Here is a 26317-nt window from a genome sequence, read left to right on the forward strand (position 1 = left end):
TTTAATGAGGTTAACTATTATTTCCGTCCTCGCAGATTTTGCTGGCACTAGCATGTTGAGACTTTGAAGAATTTTGTCCGCATGTAATTTTGACAACTCAGTAGGATTAGTTGCTTCCCTTGTATCCAAAATTTCTTGGCTCTCTTTGTCAGTGTTTTTGTTTGTTCGCATACGGTTCAAAAACGAATGTTGAGCACCTGTATGCTGAACTCTGGGATCACTTAGAACTTGTGAGGAATATGGTTGCTCCTTCATAAACTGATTTTTCGGAATCAAAATAAACTCTTCAGCAGTTGACATTGCTCAACTCAAATAGATGAAACAAAATCTAATAATGAGTTGAATCAGTTCGAAACCGGTTTTTGTAAGTGAAAAAGCTCGTCGTTTATTCGTTGATGATTTGTTCTTGAGAACGCCTTCTAATAAAATTAATGTTCTTATCCTCTTACTTTCAGTCTTACATGGCCCAGTAAAACAATTTGAAGACATTCACACAAAACCAGTATAACATCACTATCACAACTACGCAAATATTTCCTTAACTGTTTTGGCTGCAAATGCACCCCATTTGCTTCAGTATTGATAATTTATTCTCTTTCATTGTTTAGAGGAGTTGTTTATGCATTATCAGATGTGAGACAGAAAACTGTAGGAACTGGCTCAGTAATATTTGAACAGTATCGTAAACAATCAGAAGTTTTTGGATCAAGATCGATAAGCAAATGCCCAAACGGTTCTTTCGTTGCCTATTGATTGCAGTGTTTCAAAAATTTAACAAGGGTCAACTGTTTGCCTAAAAATTCGACTTGTTGAATATCGCGAGCTGATTCGAACAAAATGAAGTACGTTGTGTCCAAGTCCAAATTCTTTGTCATTGTAAATTTTCTCGCACGAGTCGTCAATTATCAGAAGAAGGTTTACAAGCCTATTCAAAAATTCTCAATTGGCGTATTTTTTAAGCGTAACACCAAGTGTTTTCTCCATTTTGATGTATATCTATTGCATTTCTCTGTATAAAAATATTATGTTGTTAAATTTTGGGTAAAATGTGTTTCCAATCAGCATTTTGAAAATTAACTTTGTTTTGCCGCAACCTGAAGGCCCTACCACGACCATGAAGACCCTATCTTGCGTAGATATAATCTTATTCATAGTCTTGGATTTGGTAAAATGTATCCAACTAAACTTGACCGCATTGATATCCAAACTGATGTTTCTTCAGAATTTGGTTTTAAAACGGTTATTTTAACAAAGTAAAGTGATATAGGCAGTAATATAACAAACATTTGAACAAAAAATACAACTTCTGACCGTTGCAACGTTGTTTGATTACAAAATTTCCATGAAGATTTGCTGCTACTTTCATTTTCAAAAATACTGTCTTCTACAACCGCGTCAACTCGATCAACTGTTCCTCCCTCCATCTCGTGACAAAATATTTTTTTTTAAATGTATTGAGAAAAAGTCACTCTACATAAAACAATTCATAGCAATTGAACTCAATTAGAAAGTCTTTCATATGAACCATAAAGCACTCAGAGAGTCTCTCAGTGTTGTCATAATGAACAATTTTGTGCACTCTTTCTTCATTCACCAAGTGTTGAATCTCTTTTGGCAGTGAAAGATCGTTCTTGTCAATTTCTTCACCAACCTGGTGCTTCGACATCAGTAAGAGTCTTGGAGGACAGACTCTGGGTTGAGTTTCTGACATTTTGCTTTCTCCATTGAAGAAAAGGTTCAATATAATATATTAAATGAGTGAATGCGTGGACTTTGTCCTCAGTCAGCAACAATTTAACTTTTCTCTGTAAAAACTGGTTTCCGGTTTTTATAGTTTCGTCTCTGGAAATTGAAAGACTCAGATTCCGGTCCCCCGTAATCAAGGCGCAAATTGTTGAACTCAATGACAATGGTGCTTCCTTTTTCGTCAAATCCTCTCTCATTTGTCAACCAGTTGAAATAGAATGGCTTTTTTTGCACAATGTTTGTTGAAAATGTTTTTGCCCTTTGAATGATTCTGACAGTTTTGTTTAAAATAGTTCACAGATATCGAAGGAAACGCGAGTAAATTCAGATCAATAATGAGCACTCAAGCAAATCTGACAAAAATTCCGCTTTTTCCTCTCCCTTAGCGTAGAATACTGCACCCGGATTCCTCAAGCGAAACGCTTCGATTTATTTGTCTAAGATAAATATAGGGATAGTTTCCTGTGTCCCACTCAATGCCGTGCAAATTTCTATTCAATCAACTGAAAGATTGTATTTGTTGAGCTGTTAACTCACTATAACTTGTTGGAGGTAAAAATGACACGCAGTCAAGATAGTTCTCGGTGCAAACACCAAGTTCTTTAACCATAAAATTTTATTTTCTGTCACGAAACCCTTCAACGTCTAACACAACTGTTCTGCTGCTCAGCATTCCAATTGATGAAAAATTGACGGATGAAAAATCCGTTGTATATAAGCAACACAATATTCCCGACAAATGATCGCTAAAACAATTGCTGCTGTTCCATGGAAGCATATAAGAGTAACCAGGTCTTTGGTTGTATATTTCGTATATTAAACCACCTGCATCGTGTAAAATAGCGTGCAAACGTAAAACTTTTGAGATTTTCAAGTATTTATGTACTGAAGAATTATCTATGCCGATAATACCAACATAGGGCCTCAATTTTAACGCTTTATCAAAATCAAACCCTTCAATTTCACTAAAATATTCACTTATAGCCAGAAAAAAATTTAACCATACACTGTTGCTTGGGTATAATGATGAAACCGATAAATAATTTTCGTGGAGTTTGTTCAAAGAGTTTCTGCTTACAATTGGTTTTTGAAGACGAATACCTTCTTTTCGCTGACTTGGCTGCGCATTGAAATGATTGGAAAAATAGGAAACTGGATTTTTGGTCATTGCGTCGTGAAAACAATTCATTAACAACAGACAAAACGGGATTTGATTTATTAAGCACATACTTAACCTTGATCATAACAAAGCAAATTCCTTTGAAACCGTTTTAAGGTAAGGAAGCAATAAAAGAGTGTTCCTAGCATATACTGGTCTTAGTTTGTATGTACCCTCATAAATAGTTTATACAAAACACTAGTAACCACACACACAAACAAACACACATACCCACACACACACACACAATGTAAAGACATATTGCTAACTATACGTTATACTGTTGATTACCATTGATAAGAAAGTATTAAATGCGTTCGAGTGGTATGCAGGCACAAAATGTAACGTAAAAGCATTGAGGTCAAGTTTTGTTCCAAAGCTTAATAAACCCGCGAGTGTAAAAAACACTATTGCGGGAACACATGTTAAAACCCAGACATTAACAAACCATAAAGCCTTATATATCTTTGATCTACTTAGCATTCCTCATATCAACGCTGTTTGGTTTTTGAACAACATACTGCACTCATTAATTGCTCTAGATAAGAAGTTAATATAATTGGGTGCGTACATGCAACATAGCTAACACGGAAAGATTAGAAAGGTTAAACCGAATAGTTTACTGAGGTTCACTTAAAATACAAGGAATTTAGTGTATTGAACCTGTGTGTAAAAGCAACTTGAGTAACCTTTTACTACAAAAACGGAAGGAATTCATTGAACACGCCTTATTTTAAAATTATACCTGAACTCATAATTTCGTAATTTTCGCATCATCTTTCATTTGTTCAATTCCAAAATTTATTTAGCAGGACCGTTCTTGGATTTGGATAAAAGATTCCTTTTGTTCAATTCGATTACGAAAATTCTACCATAACCAAACAAATTAATTCCAATGTCTCCTCTAGCCATCATTCTGAAGGCGGAATCGACTCCTGACGGCCAAACAATTGCTTATGAGACTTACAGAAAGCAGACTATTATAGTTGTACAGCAGGATTATCAGTTAGATGCGTGGATTAGGGTAATTCACATGGCTCTTCCCATTGTAATTTTTGATTTTATTCAGTCATTTCAATTTGACCTTATATCCGAAAGGCCTTATGAAAGGAGCTCAATACTTGCTGGATTTTGTAACGTCTTATGTCAGAGAGTTTGCTTTTGACCCAGACACATTGGACGATGGAGTACGAAAATTTTTTTACGATTATGACGTGAAAGAAATCCCGCTGTATGAAAATCAAGAAGGCTACTGGAGAGATCTTGAACTGGTTGAAAACATTTGGAAAATGAAATCAGATATTTAGAGCCCAGAAACTTTGAGCAAACTACCAACACCTGCCATGGTTCATGATACAATTGTCTGTACACCTGAAAACAAACCAGATGGTGTTTTGAGCAGTGAAAGCCTTGCGACTCCACCCGTGAGCAAGTGTTTTGCACCAAAGAAACGAAGAATCGATCTCAATTATGAAAACTAAATCAAAATTATTCCTTTGTTGATTTTGTTTGTTGCGTGCGCGACATTCTTTTGTGAAGCTGACTTTATAGATTTTGACTATTTTATAATTGACTTCTCAGATCATTTAGTTTATTTGAAGTATTAAACTCTAGCAAAAAATGCAATTCATAATATTCGTGGTAAAAGTAACTGTTATTTCACTATTGTATTTCTGCATACAATTGCTTTTTCAAGACGCATACCTTCTTTTCGCCAACCTGGATGCGCATTGAAATGATTGGAAATATAGGAAAAAGGATTATTGGTCATTGAGTCGTGAAAACAATTCATTAACAACAGACAAAAAGGAATTGATTTATTAAGCACATACTTAACCTTGATCATACAAAAGAAAATTCCTCTGAAACCGTTAAAAGATAAGGAAGCAATAAAAGAATGTTCCTAGCATATACTGGTCTTAGTTTGTATGTAGGCTCATAAATAGTTTATACAATACACTAGTAACCACACACACAAACAAATACACATACCCACACACACAAAATGTATACACATAATGTTAACAATACGTTATACTGTTGATTAACATTGATAAGAAACTATAAATGCGTTCGAATGGTATGCAGCCACAAAAGGTAACGTAAAAGCAGTGAGGTCAATTTTTGTTCCAAAGCTTAATAAACCCGCGAGAGTAAAAAAACACTATTGCGAGAACACATGTTAAAACCCAGACATTAACAGACCCTAAAGCCTTATATATCTTTTGATCTTCTTAGCATTCCTCATATCAACGCTGTTTGGTATTTGAACAACATACTGCACTCATTAATTGCTCTAGATAAGAAAGTAATAAAAGTGGGTGCGTACATGCAACATAGCTAACACGGAAAGATTAGAAAGGTTAAACCGAATAGTTTACTGAGGTTCACTTAAAATACAAGGAATTTAGTGTATTGAACCTGTGTGTAAAAGCAACTTGAGTAACCTTTTACAACAAAAACGGAAGGAATTGATTGAACACGCCTTAGTTTAAAATTATACCTGAACTCATAATTTCCTAGTTTTCGCTTCAACTTTCATTTGTTCTATTTCAAATTTTATTTAGCAGGACTCTTCTTGGATTTGGATAACGGATTCCTTTTGTTCAATTCGATTACCAAAATTCTACCATAACCAAACAAATTAATCCTAATTTCTCGATCCTGACGGCCGAACAATTGCTTATGAGACTTACAGAGAGCAGACTGTTATCATTGTACAGCAAGATTATCAGTTAGATACGTGGATTACAGTAATTATTATGGCTCTTCTCATTGTGATTTTTGATTTTATTCAGTCATTTCGATTTGAGAAAGGCCTTATGAAAGGAGCTCAATACTTGCTGGATTTTGTAACGTCTTATGTCAGAGAGTTTGTATTTGACCCCGACACATTTGACGATGGAGCACGAAAAATTTTTACGATTATGACGTGAAAGAAATACCGCTGTATGAAAATCAAGAAGGCTACTGGAGACATCTTGAACTGGTTGAAAGCATTTGGAAAATGAAACCAGATATTGAGAGCCAGAAACTTTTAGCGAACCACCAACACCTGCCTTGGTTCATGATACAATTGCCTGTACACCTGAAAACAAACCAAATGGTTTTTAGAGCAGTGAAAGCCTTGCGACTCCACCCGTGAGCAAGTGTTTTGCACCAAAGAAACGAAGAATCGATCTCAATTATGAAAACTAAATCAAACTTATTCCTTTGTTGATTTTGTTTGCTGTATGCGCGACGTTCTTTTGTGAAGTTGACTTTATATATTTAGACTTTTTTATAATTTAATTCTCAGATCATTTAGTTTATTTAAAGTATCAAACTCTAGCAAAAAAGCACTTAATAATTTTCGTGGTAAAAGTGGACAAAGAAAATTTTTTAGTCAAAACTTGGTTTCCGTTGTGGAGAACAAATAATCTTAATGGTATCAACACGCTGTAGGAGGCATTTAAGAAATGCGGCTTGCTTTTAATTGAATTGTAGAGAAAATGCAATACCAATAAAACTATTCAAGAGCACTTTTCCTCACTTTGGCTTTACATGGTCGATTGCACAGATATGCTATAAACAGAACTCAAACTCAAATTCAGGCTACTTTTATGGTTACCACACGCAATTAATGTCTACCATGTAATGATGTCATACATGAATACTTCAAAGAAGTCTTCATGGAAACAAAAAAGGGTTAATCGCCGGCAAAACTGTCAAAATCATGCCTTTTTGTTTCTTAATCTCTCACACTTTTTTATCCACAATTTCAGCGCAAATAATAAAAATGACCTTGTACAATGAATACTGTACAATTGGACCTCAGTTATTTCAGCCGACTATTCTTTTATAACATTTGGTTCGCAAAATAGTGATAGTTTTAACTAGAAAATCTAAAAAGTAACAAAACAATATGTATTCAGCAATCAGTTAATCACTATTATTTGTTTCGCCAAGCTGTTAAATGACAAAATTTCATTGCAAATTGCGTTTCAACAAAGAAACGTTACTTTATTTTATTTTCTTTGCCCAAGAAACATTATTTTTTTTCAGTTTTTGTCAAAAAATGCCGAAAAATAACAAAAATTTAACAAAAATTAACATGCAAACAAAACCCAATTACTCATTATTAATTGTTCGAGCAGACTTTCACATTATAAAACTTTTTTGCTCACTCCCTTATCACTAGCATAGAACATTTTATTCTACATTCTTGCCTCAAAAATAAACAATTTTTGCACATTTTTGGCCATTTTTCAAAAAAAATGTATGTCTAGTTATCACTAAATAATATTTAAAATAAACCCGATTCCTTACCAGTATTTCTTCTACCATATTTTGACATTTTTTCAAATTTATAAAAATGCTTATTGGTGGCGAAAAACATTTTTTTAAAACTTTTTACTACCAAAAACAGCAATTTTTGCGCTTTTTTTCAAGATTTTGCCCGTTTTGGGGCAAAATGACTTCAAAAATACACCTTAAGCGATCCATTCAAACTATTTTTAACCCGTAATTTCACTAAAATTTAATTGGCCCCCATATCAAGCATTTCCCGACATAGTAATGAGGCGATAAAATCACTTTTTTAACCAATTTTCAGACAAATTTTAAACCTCAATTTCTTCAATGTTTCAGACAATATTCACGATATTTTGTCCCCTATTCATTCTCATGCGCTATTTTCAGTTCGAAACTCTACTTAAAAATTTTCTCCAGGCTTGAAATTCAACAAACTTCCAATTTCATTACTTCGCACTGGCTTGTTAATTCAAACATATTGGCAATAAAACCCATAAAATTAATACCATTTGTGCCGTCTCAGACTCGCAAAACTATTATATTTCTTACATTGGAGCAAAAATTTATCAAATTTAAAAGGTCTTTTTCTTCCCTTCCCTCAGTATTCCGTCAGGTTGGTCACTTTCGCTTTTCAGTCCTTCATTAGTCTCATTAGACTAGAAAAAGAATTCAGAATTTAAAAAAAAAATTGCAAAAATTTTGAAAAATTTTACAAGTTTCACTCATTCACCACATCAACTTTTTTCCAAAAGTTTTACAATTTCCAACACTCTCACAAAATCAATTTCACAAAAAAATTACAAGTCTGTGCCAACCACGAGAAACAAACTTTCCGAAAAGTTTTGGAAGTTTTTGAAAAGGATACCTAAAAAAGGCCTGGGGGGGGGGGGGGTACTGGGAATTTTTGCAATTTTTTTTTAAAATTCTGAATTCTTTTTCTAGTCTAATGAGACTAATGAAGGACTGAAAAGCGAAAGTGACCAACCTGATGGAATATTGAGGGAAGGGAAGAAAAAGATAGTTTAAATTTGATAAATTTTTGCTCCAATGTAAGAAATATAATAGTTTTGCGAGTCTGAGACGGCACAAATGGTATTAATTTTATGGTTTTTATGGGTCCCAGAATGACGGTACTGGGAATTTCACCGGGTGGGACAAAAAAGTGTTACTGGGAATTTAGCGGGGTGTGACAAGAAAAGTGTTACTGCGAATTTAACGTGGTGAGACAAAAGTCCCACCCCGTCAAATTCCCAGTAACCCTTTTTTGCCCCCCCCCCCGTTAAATTCCCAGTAAGTAACATTACTACTACCCTAATCTTACATCTTTTTTGGGGTGAAAAATCGACACGGGAACCTGGACTTCTTCTTTTGTATGCAAGATCAGAGCAATCATTTCAGAGGGGTTAAAATTGGTTGTATTTTAGCAGCAAAATGGAAACGTTTACGGTTTGAAATATGAAGAAAACTATCTCTTGAGTGTACGTATGTGTTAAGTGTAACCATCTCGAATACCATCCTATCACACACAGCACTCACGCGCATACTCCCATTTTCCCTCAAACACATGCACACGAATACCCGAAGCCCTGCTGACGCAGTATTGGCGTTTAGCCAACAACTTACGTAAAATGCGCCAGTAGATTAGTTATGAAGTATTGATTGGCCAACTTAAACTGTATTACGTAAACGGGAAAATATACTGCACAGTTCTCATCAACTAACGTAACGATGATCTATCCGTCGTTGCACCTTCCCCCCTTTTTCAATGGGTGACGCCATGAGGAGGGCGCATGCAGCGCCACCCAGTCCCACAGCAAAGATTATGGTCCACTCAACTACTAATTTACCGATCACAAGAACTGTCGGTTAAAATTTCATTTTCCCTTGTCGGCTAAACACCCTCCAATCGCCAACCAACCCCCACTACTATAAATGGGGTGAATGCAAAGCAAGCCGAAGTAAAAGTAAGCCGACATAAAAGCAAATCGAAAGTTATGTAATAGTTAAGTAATCTATCAGAAATAATACATTCTTAACCATTACAATGATCACTGCGCATAGTATTATACTGAATAATGTATTCCAATGCACCAAAGAAACAAAAATTCGTCAATTTTTCAGACATCTAGTTGGTACGGGCCTCAGGGGACCACTGTCCGCGGCCATGCCTCTCATCCACTGTGGGATGTAATCCGGAAACCGCGGGCTGGTTATCGCGGCGAAGCCGTGACGCGCGCGAAGCGCGCCCATCGGCCTGACAGGGCCAGCTTAAAATTCGGTTATCCCAAAATTTTTCCGCTTACTTGACCTCATTTTCAAAATTCGGCTTGCTTGCCTATCAGCTTGCTTGACCACAACCAATAAATGGTGACGTCGGTGGTGGTCAGGCATGCCGATAGGCAAGCAAGCCAAATTTTGAAAATGATGTCAAGTAAGCCGAAAAATTTTGGGATACCCGAATTTTAAGTTGGCCCTGGCGGGCCGGTGGGAGCGCTTCGCGCGCGTCGTGCTTTGCCGCGATAACCGGCCCGTGGTTTCCGGATTACATCCCAAAGCGGATGAGAGGCATGGCCGCGGACAGTGGTCCCCTGAGGCCCGTACCAACTAGATGTCTGAAAAAATGGCGTATTTTTGTTTCTTAGGTGCATTGGAATACATTATGCACTTTAATACTATGCGCAGGGTTGATTGAAATGGTTAACAATGTATTATTTCTGATAGATTACATAACTATTACATACCTTTCGGCTTGCTTTTATGTCGGCTTACTTTTACTTCGTCTTACTTTGCGTTCACTGGTGACGTGTCAAAAAGTAGACGTATAAAACTAGAATTTTCAACGAATCTGATTGAGAAAGAAATACTAATTTCTTCCGTTCAATCAACCTATATTTGACACAGCCTTTTTCTAGGTTATAATTTGTATCGCCTGTTGCCATGCCTCTCGGACCATGACCATGCCTCAGCGCCAGCCTTCAGGGACGTGAGCCATGGCCATGCTTTCAAGGACTTGATATCAATCTATCAGAACCCAAGAGTTAAATCAATTTCTCCCGAAGATTCATATCTTTTCTCCTTCGGCTTAACGCGACATTTAGGCAAATTTACGTTAACCTTTACATCCTCTCTTAAAACATGGAGCATTTGTTGTGCAATCAGCCAATCAAAAATAATTGTTAACATTTGTCAATTCTGATTGGACAGCAATAAAGTTTCTATATTTTGGTAAATAGTATTTCTGTAAGTACTACTTAAATTATCTCTTTAAGATTACAAATATTTCAAGTCAAAAAATGTTAACACCGAAGTCTAAGTAAACATCAAGACCAACAAAAAATCAAAAAAATCAAACGGATTGCTCTTGATCTTCAAGTGGAGGCTCAATTCAATTTTAGCCCGCGTCAACAGGGGGTGCGGGGGATGTTGTAGAAGCCTGATAAAATTTTGGGCAGGTCACTTTAGATAGTTTTGGACGCGCTTAACAGAAACACATGAAAAGCACAAACGTCCAATTTGACGCTGCTCTGAGCTGTTTGAAGCAGTTAGTCAAAAACATTTGTTTTAGCTTTCTACTTTATGACACGTTATGTAACACTGCATTTTGAACTTGACAAATTAAATCCTCGAAGCACCACAACTTAACAGAAAACAACATCGCCTTATTAAAATAAAAATTTTTTAAACCACCCCAGCGATCGAATCAACTACATAGTGAATTTGAATCTCGACAAAAGGAGGTTGCTTTCGCCAAAATAGGATGCTGACCGTTTGTGATTGGTTGTCTTACTTTACGGGATCACGGCTTTTTTCAATATAAGAAAATTGCTGACAGCAAAAAGTATTGCTGATTGCATAGTATTTCACTATGTACATAATAGGTGTTCTACCCCCGAAAATTTGGCAGTTTCCTTACAAAATTTTCATATTATTTTCAACATTACAATCTAGGATATATCGATTTCACTCTTTGCTTAAACAGTTTCTCCTCTGACATTTTTTCCCTCAAATAGTTCCCACATCTTGTATTTCATTACATCATTTCCACGTTTTGTAAGTAATGCATTTCCAATATTCAACTGCTTTCTATTTAGTTTTATCCTTAGCTTTAAATAGTTTCCCTGCTTTCTTTTTCCTTACACTAAATTGTTTCAACATTTTCAAATCAACGCTTGTCTGGGCCACACACTTGTCTGGGAGCTGACAATAAAAACAAGTTTATATTAAATGTTTCAATATAAATGTTTCAATTCATGTTGCATCATAAGGTCTTCTGTTTTTGTTAAAATTACTGATCTACGAGAAAACTTTGCAAAGAATTGAAAAAAAAACAAATTTACCATAAAAGCAAGGTATTTTTTAAAACCATTTATCTGGCAATTTTTATCGCAAATTCAGTTTTTCCTATTTTCGCGAAAAAAAACTTTATTAGGCGCCTATTAGAAAAGCCAACAAAACATGTGAAGCATTCATTATTATGATAGTTCTTCTTCATCAATACACACAAGACACTCAAACATACACAAGAGTCTCCAACCTCCATTATTATATAATAAATGATATCTCTTCAAGCATGTAAGTGAATACATATATTTGAAAAAAAAATTGGAAGTCAACAAAATTGAAAATTTAATTTCAACGGTTCTTTTAAACAATAACACTTGCATGCACACAACACTCAACACATACTCACGGATCAAACAACCTCCAATCTTATATAATAAATAATATCTATTTGATTATATATTAGTTTACATAAATCGGGAGTGAAAAATATTTGCCAGCACAAATAGAATTTTGCCTATTGTTTTCAATAGAATTTATCAAAAAACTCAACATTTTTGCACGCAAATTGGTTTAATTTTCAATAGCAATACAGAAATGGTGTCGAAATGGTACTCCTAAAAATACTAGAGGAACAAATGTTATGGAGTGCACTCAAACAGCAAGCAACTTCAACCTACTCCAGCAAGGACAACAAATTGTAGGAGAAGTCAGGTGTTGTAAAAGCTTCTTAAGATGTTCTTTTTATTCTACAGAAAAGATGTAGAACAAAAAATTGAACAAATTTTTGTGCCCTTCTAGGTTTTTTTTAGTAGTGAGAAGCCATGAATTAAATTGAGGCTGAAATTCTGACTGTGAGAAAATTAGGCAGCGCCAAAGTCAGAAAATAAAACGCATAAACTTTAATCAAAATTCCGAATCATCAGTTGAGCAGAAAAATACGAAACAAACCTCCAAGTAAAATCTTTGCTTAAAAAATGAACACGACTAACAATTGTTTCAAACATCAATTGGGAGCAAATAAGAGTTTCACTGACATCCACTGCCCCAATTGGTACGAACCAAAAAGTTTAAAATTGAAACAAGGAGGCTCGTTAATGTGCGTTTGCACATGATGTTCCGACCCGAGCTCATCTACATTTTTGACTTAATTGTCAACCAAATGAAGAGATAACAAAAATAGATGTTTGAGTTTAAAAAGAAATTGTTACAAAGCCTAACTAATAATTGAATAAAATAATGCAATGCTTCGTTACAGCCCTCGCGAGATCTGCCATTGAAAAGACTACTAGAAAAAACAACAAACAACAAGTAAAAACAAAAATTTCACGGCAGAAACCCAAAATCTAAATTTAAAAGCTTCTAGTAACAACGTCAAAATGCAATCGGTTAAAACCTTAATTACACAAATTTACTTCCTAACTATACAGCAGATGGATGTTTTCCTTATTGAGACTAGGTAACAAGTCGACAAAGAGAAGAAAAAAATGAGGTTAAAATCAAAAATCAACATTTTTTAAACCAAATAATTTCAAAAGTCTAAAAAAATCTTTAGCTTATAACAAAAAAAGTCTTGAAAAATTTACCAAAGAGTCATTATGAAACCAATGGGACCTGTCTTTGGTTAGTCTAAGCCATATGAACGGACTAAAGACGCAGAAAATCTCAAAAAAATTACGAACATTTTCCGAAAACACAAATTATGGAAGCCATAAAAATCATTAGCAATTATCTGCAAATTTTGTTTTTTTTTCAATTTTCTTATACTAACTGAGCTAAAAATATACTGAATGAAAAAATAAAATCATTTGGGCCACATTTGAAAATAATTGGGATCTGTTATTACCTGAATGTGCAAAACGAAGAGAAAAAGAAAAACAAATACACAACTCACAAAATTTTTATGAGAACGCATAATGTCCACCAATCAAAAACTCAGTTAAGACATCACATCAGCAAAATTTTTAATTTTTTAAGTTCAAGGAATTGGATGTGACCACTCGATGACGAGAATAAGTTACAAGTTGACAAAGAGAACAAAAACTGAAAAATCTTTGAAAATGCATAATATCATAAATTTTAAGACTATTTGTTATAAATTGACTGCTTCAGTTAAAATCATTCAATGAATTGTCAATTACAAGTTTATAAAAACGGTTAGCATTTCACGGCTACCTAAAGATTAAAAAGGCAAAATTAGCAAATTCAAAAAATTTAAGCGATTAAATATGTCGAAGCCATTAGAGAATGAACTATTCAGTAAAAAATTTTCTATTTTCAATTACTTTTTTAAAAGTAGTGGGATTGTTTTTATTGCTAACAACAAAAGCAAACAAATGTATTAAAACCACAAAGTTTTTGAGAAAACCCCTAGTTTCGAAGCCATTAAATTCAGTAGCTTTCAACGGAAGCCATACAGCACGCTAAATTATGCCTCAATGTGACAAAAAAGATGTCTGTATTTCAAAAGTTATCACTAAGACATTACAACATGTCATTGACTATAAAAAGAACAACAAATAGAGGCAAAAACCAAAACCTCAGTAGAAAACTGCGAGAAGAAAGTGTCTAAGCCATTTAAACGATAAGCCTTTCTCCGAAGACCTTTGCTACGGTCCATTGAACGTATTTTCTAATTCAATTGCAAATATCAAAAATAGGATAATGTAATAAGATTTCGAAAAGAACAAAAAAACACGAAAAAAAATATCCAAAAATTTAAAAAAAATTATGAAAACTCGTGCTTCGAAGTAAAAAAATCAATAGTTAAAATTTTTTTAAAAAACACATAGTTGAAGATAAAACCACTAACTAGATAAGCTTTTGTTGAAGTAGAAAAGAAGGGGGTTCTTTCATTACTGACAGTTCACGAAAATAAAATTGAGATTGATTTTTGAGCAAAAAAATTTTTTCAAAAGAATATTTCTAAAGACTTAACAGCCATTAAAATCAATAGCTTTCAACGGAAGATAATAAACACGCTCAAATAATTATCGATGGGAGTACCAGAATGTTTGTCATGCATACGTAATGAATAAGACATCATAATAAATCTTAGGACTATTAAAAAACAACAAATACAGTCAAAAACCAAAAAATCTGTAGAAAAGTGCGGGAAGAAAGTGTTGAAGCCATTTAAATCATAAGTTTTTTCTCTGAACACTTTATCTATGGTCCATTGAACGTCTTCGCTAAATGAATGGGAGCCATCAATTTTAGGATAACGTGATAAGATTTCAAAGGGACCAATGACACGAAATGTCCAAAAATTAAAGAAATTCTTTTTGAAATCTTGCGGCATTGAAGTCAAATATCCAATAGTTAGAAGATAGAATGGCTAACAATATTTATTTTGGTTGCAGTAAGTAGGAGGGGGTCCTGTCATTACTGAGACTGACTTAGAGTTCACAAAAAAGCTTAAGATTAATTAATAATAAAAAAATTCTAAAATTTATTTTCAAAGTCTCAACCGTCATTAGCTGTTCACTCAAAGCACTAGATATGTTCACCTAATGCTCATTACGAAGCCTATTGGACTTTTAGTCAACGAGTTTATGCCATAGGATTCCAAAAATTCTGTAAAACCTCGAAAAGAAAATCAAAATTTCATTTAAAAACACGATAACTGAGATACGAAGCCAAAAAAACAAGAGCCATTACTTGGAAACTAATTTTCTGTTCATTGGGCTTCATTTGGTTGTAAATTAGGTTTGTCACTGACGGAACCTTGATATGAAAAGTAACTAGTCTTGAGGTTAATTAAATAAACAAAAAAAACTATGCACAATTTTCTAAAAAAAAGGCTATCAAATAGAATTCGAATTTTTTTATAGTAAACTTCACTATGAGACCAGAACTAGTTTTTTAATCGTATTTCGTCTATTAGGAATACAAAATTGATTTCTTATGTGGCGTGCAACTCAATTTTGAATTAAAATTTTCAAGGAAAAAATAAATCGAACAAAAACTACGGTAAAAGTTAACAAAAGTGAAACAAATATCCCGTATTCACATGAAACTTTAAACCTCGATAACTCCTCGAACAAAAGGAAATTCAGAAAAATCTTTTTAATTTTGAATTCTACGCTTGATGAGCTTTTTATTTTTACCACCCACATATCTCTACAATGAATATATCGATCGGCCAAAATTGTCTGAACAAAAAGAAAGCCATTTGAATATATAGTTCCTCCCACCACAAGTGGGGTCGAAACAAAGAAGAAAAAGAAAAATCGAAAGGATATTTCTTAAGATATATGAAATCCAATTATTCACAAGTGTGGTCGGAACAATAAACTGAGGCCAAACAATTTTCGGCAGGGCATATAGTAACGTTGTGGACGCTTTAGCAAAAACTCCTAAACATCGACAGGTGTTTATAACCGCTACAGCTCAAAAAACAAGCTCAAAAACAAGCATTAGCTTTTCCAGTTTTTTGTCCTCAGCATTTTTTTAAAAAAGGTAATTTAACTTGTTAATTATCAATTAAAACACTAACATGCACATTTTAAAATGCCGAAAGTCTGTAGTGCCAGAAGTTAAAATGCAAGAAGTTGCTACGTAGCCAGATATTGAATTTTGTTAACTTTCGTCATTTTAAAACATGCGCGTTTCGTGTTTTAAGCATGGTTTCGTGACTCTGCAGAAGTCACTTCGAAATTCTGGCTGAATATCTCGTACCCCTTCGCGGTTCTCGATAAACGCCAGAAGTTCTCAGTGACTTCAAGTAGAGCCACGTAACCATTACTTCGTTATCGGGTGCAAAACATTTGGTAACTAGAATTTCTGTCAATATGAGTTTGATCACCAACCTGGAAGGGCCAGTAGCTGAATTAATCACATTTCAGAAACACAAACGACAAATTGACAGAATTGAAAGGAGTGAAGTTTGAGATACAAATGGAAAACAGAAGAAATGGAAGAATGATTGGACAAAGGGTGACAGAGTTCATATTCGACAAGAACATCAAGGGGGATAAGATGTCGGAAGCTTTAAAATCCTTCCTATTGTGCATGCGTACAGGATACAACGGAGCTCTATCGCTTATAAAATCAGGTTTGCCCAGTTGAAATATTGGATCTATCCCCCCCCCCGTGTTTGTATGCCCCGCTTCCACTTACGAATTACGAACTATGTGTTGTTATATAGCTCTATATAATGTAAAAAATAGCAGGTACGTCTGCGGGTGTAAAATTTATATACACCCTAAACTGAATATCCAAAAATTAGTCCACGAAATTATAAGTTATAAGCCGACTATATAAGAAATTCCGATTGTTTTCAGCAGAGTAAATTAATCGTGGTAGGTACACAAACAAATTTTGGATCTTTTCCGTAGAGGTATAAAACACATATTTTTATGTGCCCACACACCCAAGTGGGGGCGAAATAGAATAGATAAATATTAAAAAAACATATCAAAACCATGATTTGTGTTAATTATTTTATGCTAGCGGAAACAGTGAATGCCCTATAGGCAGCAGTTTGTCAAGGAATGTTAAACGCAAAACTTACTTTTTGTTAAACGCAAAATTATGTAAAGTTAACAATAAATGAGTTGGAATTGCATCAGTACATAAGTTGAAGAGAAATATCAACTTTTTTAGGCGTTTATTTTACATAATTTAGCGTTGTATAGCTTTCATCGCACAAAATTTCGTCGTTTCTAAGCGCTGTGCTTCCCTAATTTTAGCGCTCTGAAGTGTAGATCGTACATAGATCTAGCGTTTTCCGGGCCGAGGTGTCCACCCGTATTCCACCGTTATTAAGCGAGAATAAGGGTGTAAAGCAATTTCCACTCTTAAATAACGGGGAAAAGCGTGTAAGAGTGTAATTTTGAGGAAATTACACTTATTTACACTTTACACTCTTTACTCCACTCTTTGCGCTCTTTACTCCACTTTTTACACTCTTCACTCCACTCCACTCCACTTCAATTACACTTTAAAATGGAATTCCACCCTAATTAAGGGTAGCACTAACGGTGTAAAAATATTATTTTTACACTCTTACACTCTTTTCCCCGTTATTTTTGGGAAAAATCCTCGGCCCGGGTTGCACGCGCAGATCTTGTTCAATGTTTGCGATCGGAGATCTTACATTAATTTAGCGTTTCGATGCGTAAATCTCACGCGTTTTAACGGTTAAATTGTGATGGTTTCAAAAAAACATCAAGAAACTTCGAAGTTTTCTTTATTTAAGTTTCAAAGAACAAAAGAAAAACTTACCTGACGAATTTTGATGCTATGTCGATAAGTAATGGCCACAAAACTAAACTCAATTCTAATTTTGTTTTGGCGCTATCAATATCTTATTGACCTATCAATCAGATGTCAGAAGTAAATTCTCTCACCCACAGAAACCCGACTCTAACGTCCGCTGACCTCCAACTAATGAACTCGGTTGTACCCATGCCATATATGATTCTCATGAAATGTTGATGAAAATAGAAAATCACCACCAGGATTCGGACTTAAGATCTATTCACATGCCAATCACTTAAAACATTTTTAGCTAGCCTAAATTTTCTTTGTATATTTTTGCTTAGATAACTACTATAAATACAAGCTAAATTTTGTATATTTTCAGTTCAAAATTTAATTTAAAATTCAACTTGTTGAATTCTTTGGCCCGTGTTGTCGACCGCGACAATGCTGTCCAGACCAGCTACAGACAAAAAAAAACTTTGGATCTAAAGAATGCAGAATCAACTACTGCGTGGATTGTCTTTTGTGGCGAAACGTCGCGCAGAGAAGAAGTAGGAAAAGATCAACACCGATGATACTGAATAGGACCTACAGGTAACCAATCTCTTTTTTAGTATGTTCGGGAGAGATGCAATTATTAAACTTAGGAGCCTAATTAGTCCTAAGAATTTGAAAGACACTCCGTATAAAGACATCAGGTTGGCGATTCAAAATTATATTTCTCCTAAGGAAAGAGTAGTAACGGCAGAAAAGGCTAAATTTCTGTCCGTTAAACAATGTGTGAGGAAGTCAGTCGACGGTTTCCTAGCACGTTTTAAAGAGGAAGCACGCTATTGTGACTTCGAAAAACTCAAAACAGCGGCCAACACTAAAGAGGAGTTGGTAAGTTTATCTCAGGTTTGAGGGATCCTGAGGCAAAACTTAGACTGCTAGACGGTATTAAAGCAAAAACAGCAAGGTAGGTTACTGAAATGACCCAGAGTTTACAGTTCAGAATTCAAGCAATGGCTTTTGCAAGTTCTTCATCAGGTAATAAGCCCTTTACTGTGAAAGAAGAAGTTGGGTTACACTTCAAAAAGACCATTCGAAAGCCAAATGAAAAATAGGCTAATAAAAGCAAGAACATGTGCACTTTACGTTGTGGTAAGCCCTTGTCCAGCGCTAAGTAAAAAAAAGCAACACCTGTGAAAAAGAAGGGACAGTTCTCAAAAATATGTACAAGCAAACCCCAACCAAGTTTTGCAGGTAAGTACAATAAACAGAATGACTTTTGCGAAGCAGAAAATGACTCCTCAGAGCAAGCATCTCCAGCATCGGACATGGGGATGTTTTAAACTGAAGAACAAATTTTTAGCATGTCTGTGACATGGGAATATATCTCAATAAATAACTGCAAAATAAAAATGCAGATAGACACAGGTGCAGAAAGCACAGTGATATCATCAAAAATATGGACCGAGCTTGGTAAATCTCAGTTGAATGATAGGATAAGACATCTCGAAGCTTATGATGGTCATCAATTAACGCTCCTGGGATCACTTACTTGTGACATTGAGGGGAACGGAAGCAGGCTCACAGATAAACAACCAGCAGTTGTGCAGTCTGATAAAGAAATTGGACTACTTGGAAGAGACATTTTACCCAAGCACCGTGTGAACATCACATATTACCACCTACCTGCTGTGAGGGGTTACAAAGCTCATGTTATGTTGATACCAGGAACACATCCAATGTTCTGCAAACCCAGAAAAAAAAACCTCTACCTCTTCAAGACAAGGTCACAGAAAAGCTGGAACAAATGGTCAGACAGGGCATCCTTGAACCGGTACAGCCAGGAGGAGTTACTAATGCATCTTCAGTGGTCTGGCAAAAAAAGAAGAGTGGAAAAGTGAAATATTGCGTGGAAACTTTGCATATCAATGGCAATGTCATGGATGAGGACTAACCAATACCAGACATTGAAATGATCTACCGCAACCTACATGGGGCTTCATACGTTAGCAAAATTTATCTCTCAGATGCCTACTATAAAATTGAACATGATGAAGAAGCAAAAGATATATGCAAAATCAACACATCTCAAGGACTGTTCAAGATGTGCCGACTACCTCAAGGGTTGAAAAACTCTTCTTCATTCTTCCAGAATTGCATCGATTCAACACTCAAAGGAATCAAAAGTGTTGTGATCTTTCAAGACGACGTGTTGGAGTATGGAACTACGAAGGAGCAATTCGACAGGAGAAAGCTTGCTGTCAAAAGTCGACTATGTGAGAAAATTTTTTTTACAATTATTGAGAAAAAATCTAACTCAAAACTAGTCGATAGCATTAGCTTTTTAGGATACTCCATTCCAAAAGAGGCAAGAACACTGGACCCCATATGTTTTGAAAAAATTAGAAAATGCAAAAGCAACAACTAACAACAAACAACTCGAATCGTTTGTTGGGCTAGCTAATTTTTACGGAAGAATGTTTCCTGATTTTGCAACAAAAATGCTACCCTTAAATAACATGAGAAAAAGCGATTTGTCCTAGAGCAAGATGCAACAAAAACTTTTGAAGACATAAAAAATGAATTATGTGCTAACCCACTTGTACAGCCATATGGTTTACAAAAAGAAGCAACAATTACTATTGACGCCTCTGAAAAAAACCATTGGCGGGGTTCTTTCGCAAAAAGGATATCCAGTCATATATGTATCAAGAAAATTGAATCCACCGGAGCAAAACTACTCGAACATAGAACAGGAAGCACTGGCAATTGCGTTTGTAGTCACGATACTTAACCAATTCCTTCTTGGAAGACGATTTACCCTACAGACTGACCACAAACCACTCAAATATATCTTTGCACCAGACGAGGAGATCTCGAAGACAGCATCAGCGAGAATCACAAGGTGGGCAATAGGTCTAATGGGTTTCGACTATGAGTTGAAGTACACACCAGGGGAGCAGATACCCCATGCAGATGCTTTGAGCAGAATGGATTTTGACGAAGACGAATCGGACAACGATCGAGTGTGCTTCGCTATCAATAACATCAACTTCGCACAAAGTGATTTGGTGACCCAAGCAGAAATCATAACTGAACTTGGAACAAACAGACGATTCCATGTCATAATGAAACGATTCAAAAGAGGCAATTGGAAACAATGTTCAGAAGCGGAAAAAGGATTCGAACAACAGAAAGATGCACTTACTTTACATAATGGATAATTTCTTCAGAAGTGTTGTTTCATTCATTCCACCAAAACTACGACACTTGGCTTTGGCAAAAGCGCATGAGACACATCCAGGGAAAAATGCAACTGAGGCATCAGTCAGAATGATAGCATGGTCGCCTGGCATTACCCAAGACGTTCAACACTTTGTTAGTAAATGTAAGAATTGTCAAATGAACAGACCTAGCAGGGGAATAACATTCTCCACGTGGCCAGAAGCCGACGTTTGGGAACGACTCCACATGGACTGGGGTTATGTTAATGTTATGACCAAGGCAATATCTTAGTAATTGTTGACGCGGGTTCTGGTTGGATAGAAGCTTTCCCCGCGGGAAATAGAACATCAGAAACAGTCAAAATATATCTTAGTCAAATCTTTGGGAGATTCGGAATACCAAAAGCTGCATTATTTGATAATGGTCCTGAATTTGTAAGTGGTGTGAATCACTGGGAATTAAGAAAATAGAGTCACCTGTCTATCATCCAAGAGCTAATGGACTAGCTGAAACAGCAAAACGGACACTTCAAGCGTGGAATTACAATCTTAATGTGTCATTTGGAGCATTCCTGCAAAGGGCACTGATGACACATCGCAACACTTCAAAGACGAGGGGCGAAACTCCAGTTGAACTCTTGTTGGGACGCAGAGTGAGACTACCAGCAGTGGCAGATTTCGACTTGTGCGAACCCATTCTATTAAAGGCCAACAAAAAGACAAAGACAGTTCCTGCTACCTTCATCATCAGAAAGGGCTTGAACACATCTTACATACAGCCCAAAAACTAAACAGGGAATATTCTAGTGAGCGACAACCAAATTGCGAGACTAGATGAGAACAATGTGAAAACTGAACCAGCAGTGGAGGAGACCATATCTCAATCAGAACAAAAAATTCAGAACACAGATGTGGCACTTTCACTTCAAGATGAAGCTTCTGCAGCCACGTCATCTGCAGAGCACCAACAACCCGAAACCTCAGAGCCTTCACGAACATCAACAAGAAACAGAAAACTACCCCACAGATTTGGAGAAACTAATCCCACAAATTTGTTTAAAAAGGAGGGAGGATGTGATGGTTTCAAGGAAACATCAAGAAACTTAAAAGTTTTCTTTATTAAAGTTTCAAAGAACAAAAGAAAAACTTAGCTGACGAACTTTGATGCTATGTCGATAAGTAATGGCCACAAAACTAAACTCAATTCTGATTTTGTTTTGGCGCTATCATTATCTTATTGACCTATCAATCAGATGTCAGAAGTAAATTCTCTCACCCACAGAAACCCGGTTCTAACGTCCACTGACCTCCAACTAATGAACTCGATTGTACCCATGCCATATATGATTCTCATGAAATGTTGATGAAAATAGAAAATCACCACCGGGATTCGGACTTAAGATCTATTCACATTCCAATCATTTAAAACACTTTTAGCTAGCCTAAATTTTATTTGTATATTTTTGCTTAGATAACAACTATAAATACAAGCTAAGTTTTGTATTTTTTTAGTTCAAAATTTAATTTAAAATTCAATTTGTTGAATTCTTTGGCCCGTGTTATCGACCGCGACATAAATTATTGCGCATATTTTACTTAATTTTGTTGTTCCGACCCACTTAAGTGGGGGAGGAACGATATACTCAAATAGGATTTTTTTGTTCAAACAATTTTGGCCAATCAACTAACATCGTTGAGAGTTGTTAGTGGTATCATTAAAGAGCCCGTCCAGCGTAGATTATGGAATAAAAAAGATTTTTTGAATTCTCATTTTTTATAGGGAGTTATCGAGGTTTGAACTTTTGTGAATATTAGACGTGTTTTAGATATTTTTATTCACTTTTTCGGTTTTTCTTACCTAATTTTTGTCAATTTCGCTAAAATATGTTTAAATTGTTAACTGTAGTGTTACTAACTTTATCTCTAAAGGCAGAAGAGGGTTCAGCCGATGATCTATTTTGCAACCAATTGAACAAATAAGCATTTTGTTAGATGGGCAGCAACATCTGAGTTTATTTTGATCCCGACATGAATCCTTAAGATAAAAAGTTTTTTAGATTTTAATGAGGCTCGACTTTTTTTCAAAATATTTCCACTATGTAAATGATTTTTTGTACTTTTTTTGTTAGAAGATTTTCAAATCAGGACGCAATTAATGACAGATACTAATTACTAACGAGGTTATACTACGGTTTCAGAGTTTGGCGCTTGGTTTCTATGGCTCTGGCCAAATGTTTTCATAAAAAAAAAAGAATTTTGTTCTCATTTGTTATATTTTTGCCCAATCTTTAAGCCTAATCACTAATTTTCCGCAATCGAAGATCCAGTTACTGTTCAGCAGATATAAATGAGCCCTAACACTTGTTTAAGTTGTTATCTAATGTCTGTTATGACTTTAAAAATATTTCTTTTAAAAAAACATCTCCTAATTTCTGATTTTTGCCACTAATTTATCTTATTTTTTTCATCTTTGGGCGCAGTCTCAGTACAAACAGGCAGAAACAAATTTCCTGGGGGTTATATATTCACGTCCGTAACGGCTTTAAGTTCAACTAATAGTCTCCTTGTTTTGATACCACGCCTGTTCAATTTTTTGAGCATAACTGCAGATTTTGTTTAGTTTGTTTAGTTTGTTTTGTTTAGTTTGTTTCCTTGTCGTATAATCACAATATTGTCACGTGCAAATGAAGGAAAGCATAATAGGAAAAATACAAAAAAGAGTATATGAATGTTTAGTCGATTTTGTTATACAGTTTATGCTTTTTGTGCTGAGACACAGTTATCTCGCAAAATTGTAAAACTTTTTTCTTTGCCTATGTTTTGTTGTTATACGCCATATACCAAATGATCATAGGTCTCAATTGGTTTTCCAGGACGTAAAATTGAACCTAGTTAAAGAATTCAGATCACAGCTGTTTCTTTTAATGACCTTCAAATTGAAATTGAAAAAATGTTTTTCTTTCAACTGTATCAATTTTGCTTTTATTTTCGTAACCTTGTGACTCAATCTCAATAATTAAAAGCCTCAATTATTTTTCTCGATTCAAGAATTTTTAAAACACGTTTCGCGCCTGGCTATACGTTGTGACTGACTGCTTCGACCAATAATTTCATAAAAAGTTTTCGAGATTTCTATACTGTTCAACGTAATCCTTTTAGAAGGAAGACTCGTTGATGTTGAAATGAGGACAAAGTGACAATACACATTTCTTGTAGTTAACATCTTATGATTATAGTGCTTTGAACAGTGTGATCTAGTAAAGTTGTTTGAAGTTTTGGCTTCTTTATATATTTGTTATGGTCGTGACGTAGTCTCATTATTAACAAGCTCAATTGGTTTCCTGAGGTATTTCAACTTAATCCATCGCTGTTTTTTGAAATTTTTTGAACTTTGTTTGACTTTTGAAAATATTTGTTTTCAAAAACATAATTGGGGTTATTGAGCTTCGTCATTTTTAATTAATTTTTGGTCGATTTGTAGCTCAGTCTCTGTAAACACAGGTCACAACTCATTTCCAGTGAACTGTAATTTAATATCTATTATGGTTTCAGCTGCGAACATTTGTTTCTCGGCTTTGTTACTGCTGTTACTACTATTAACTAGTCGCATTGAGAACAGGTTCCGTATTTTTTCTAAGTACGTATAGGTTAAATTGTTTTGTTTAGAATTGATCTGATTCGAGTTTGATTTTGTTATAATTTTATTTATTATAGAAATCGAGTTTTGATCGTAAGTAATGTTTGTTGTTTTATGTTTTTTATTGTCCTTTCTAGTAGTCATATTATCAACAACGTTCATCGGCCCGCCCTCTAGGGTGGCATTATTGTATTCCACTGGCTATTTATGGAACGATGTGTATGTTTTTGAAAAATTTCTATCTCTTCACCATTTGGCAGTGAATTAAGTAAAGAATGTGGACGAGCGGGTTGGAACCTTATGTGCGTACGCAAATTACCGAGCCTCCTTTTTTAGTTTAGCGTGGCTTCAACAGAAATCAAGTTTTAACGCTTAGTGTTGATCTTACATAAGTCAGTGCTTAGTCTAGCTGTGGTCTTACATAAAATCAATAGCATTGAAATCAGCGCTTGTTGAAATCAGCGCTTGTTTTGGTCAGCGCTTTCAATAAAATGATTAATTTTACTTTTAAAATCATCGTTTTTTCTCTAGGTTTTTTTTCCTTTTTTTTAAAAAAAAATGAAAGTAAGGAAGGAGGAAAAAAAGAATCTTGTAATTGAGCTACCCTTTTTGAAAGGCTTGTACGGCGCCTGAACACAGGCTTCTAGCCTAATTGACGTACGTGATGTATGGATTATAACAAACTCAAACGAATTTATTATTATTATTATTATTATTATTATTTTTATTATTATTATTATTATTATTATTATTATTATTATTATTATTATTATTATTATTATTATTGTTATTATTATTATTATTATTATTATTATTATTATTATTATTATTATTATTATTATTATTATTATTATTATTATTATTATTATTATTATTATTATTATTATTATTTATTATTATTATTATTATTATTATTATTATTATTATTATTATTATTATTATTATTATTATTATTATTACTATTATACTATTATTATTATTATTATTATTATTATTATTATTATTATTATTATTATTATTATTATTATTATTATAATTATTATTATTATTACTATTATTATTATTATTATTATTATTATTACTATTATTATTATTATTATTATTATATTATTATTATTATTATTATTATTATTATTATTATTATTATTATTATTATTATTATTATTGTTATTATTACTATTATTATTATTATTATTATTATTATTATTATTATTATTATTATTATTATTATTATTATTATTATTATTACTATTTATTTCGTCGTCAAGATTTTTGTTGCGACCATATGACGTCACGATCACTTCAAATCTGCCTTTTGTTCATTCGTTCATGCAAATTTTGGTCACACGTGACTTACCTCACTCTTAAAAATGACTTCCTCACTCTGAAATTGACTTTTCTTTGCTTTAATTCAAAGAGATAAGGTCAAATGGGTGCTTGTCACTCTAAGTGAAGGTTATTTAAGAGCAGCTAATAGAAACAGCAATATTTTATACAGATTCTTAATCAAAATTTAACTTCTCAGCCCCAAATGAAAAGAACAAGTTTCTTTTTTGGTCTGTCTTTTTAACTTCTTTTTGAGAACGCAGATCAATGAAACTAATGTGGGTATTTTCTGTCAAATTGCCAGCTATGTTTATCTAAGAGCCTTTTGTACTTAAAATTCTGAAAGTTCCGTGAACCTATTTTTTGCGTATATGTAGCCTAAATTTTTTTGGAAATATTTGGTCCTAATTTCTGATGTTTAATAGCGGCTGTCATCTACTCGAACGACTATAA

This window comes from Convolutriloba macropyga, chromosome 9 (genome assembly GCF_964194025.1).
Source record: "Convolutriloba macropyga chromosome 9, txConMacr16.3, whole genome shotgun sequence".
Taxonomy (NCBI): Eukaryota; Metazoa; Xenacoelomorpha; order Acoela; family Convolutidae; genus Convolutriloba; species Convolutriloba macropyga.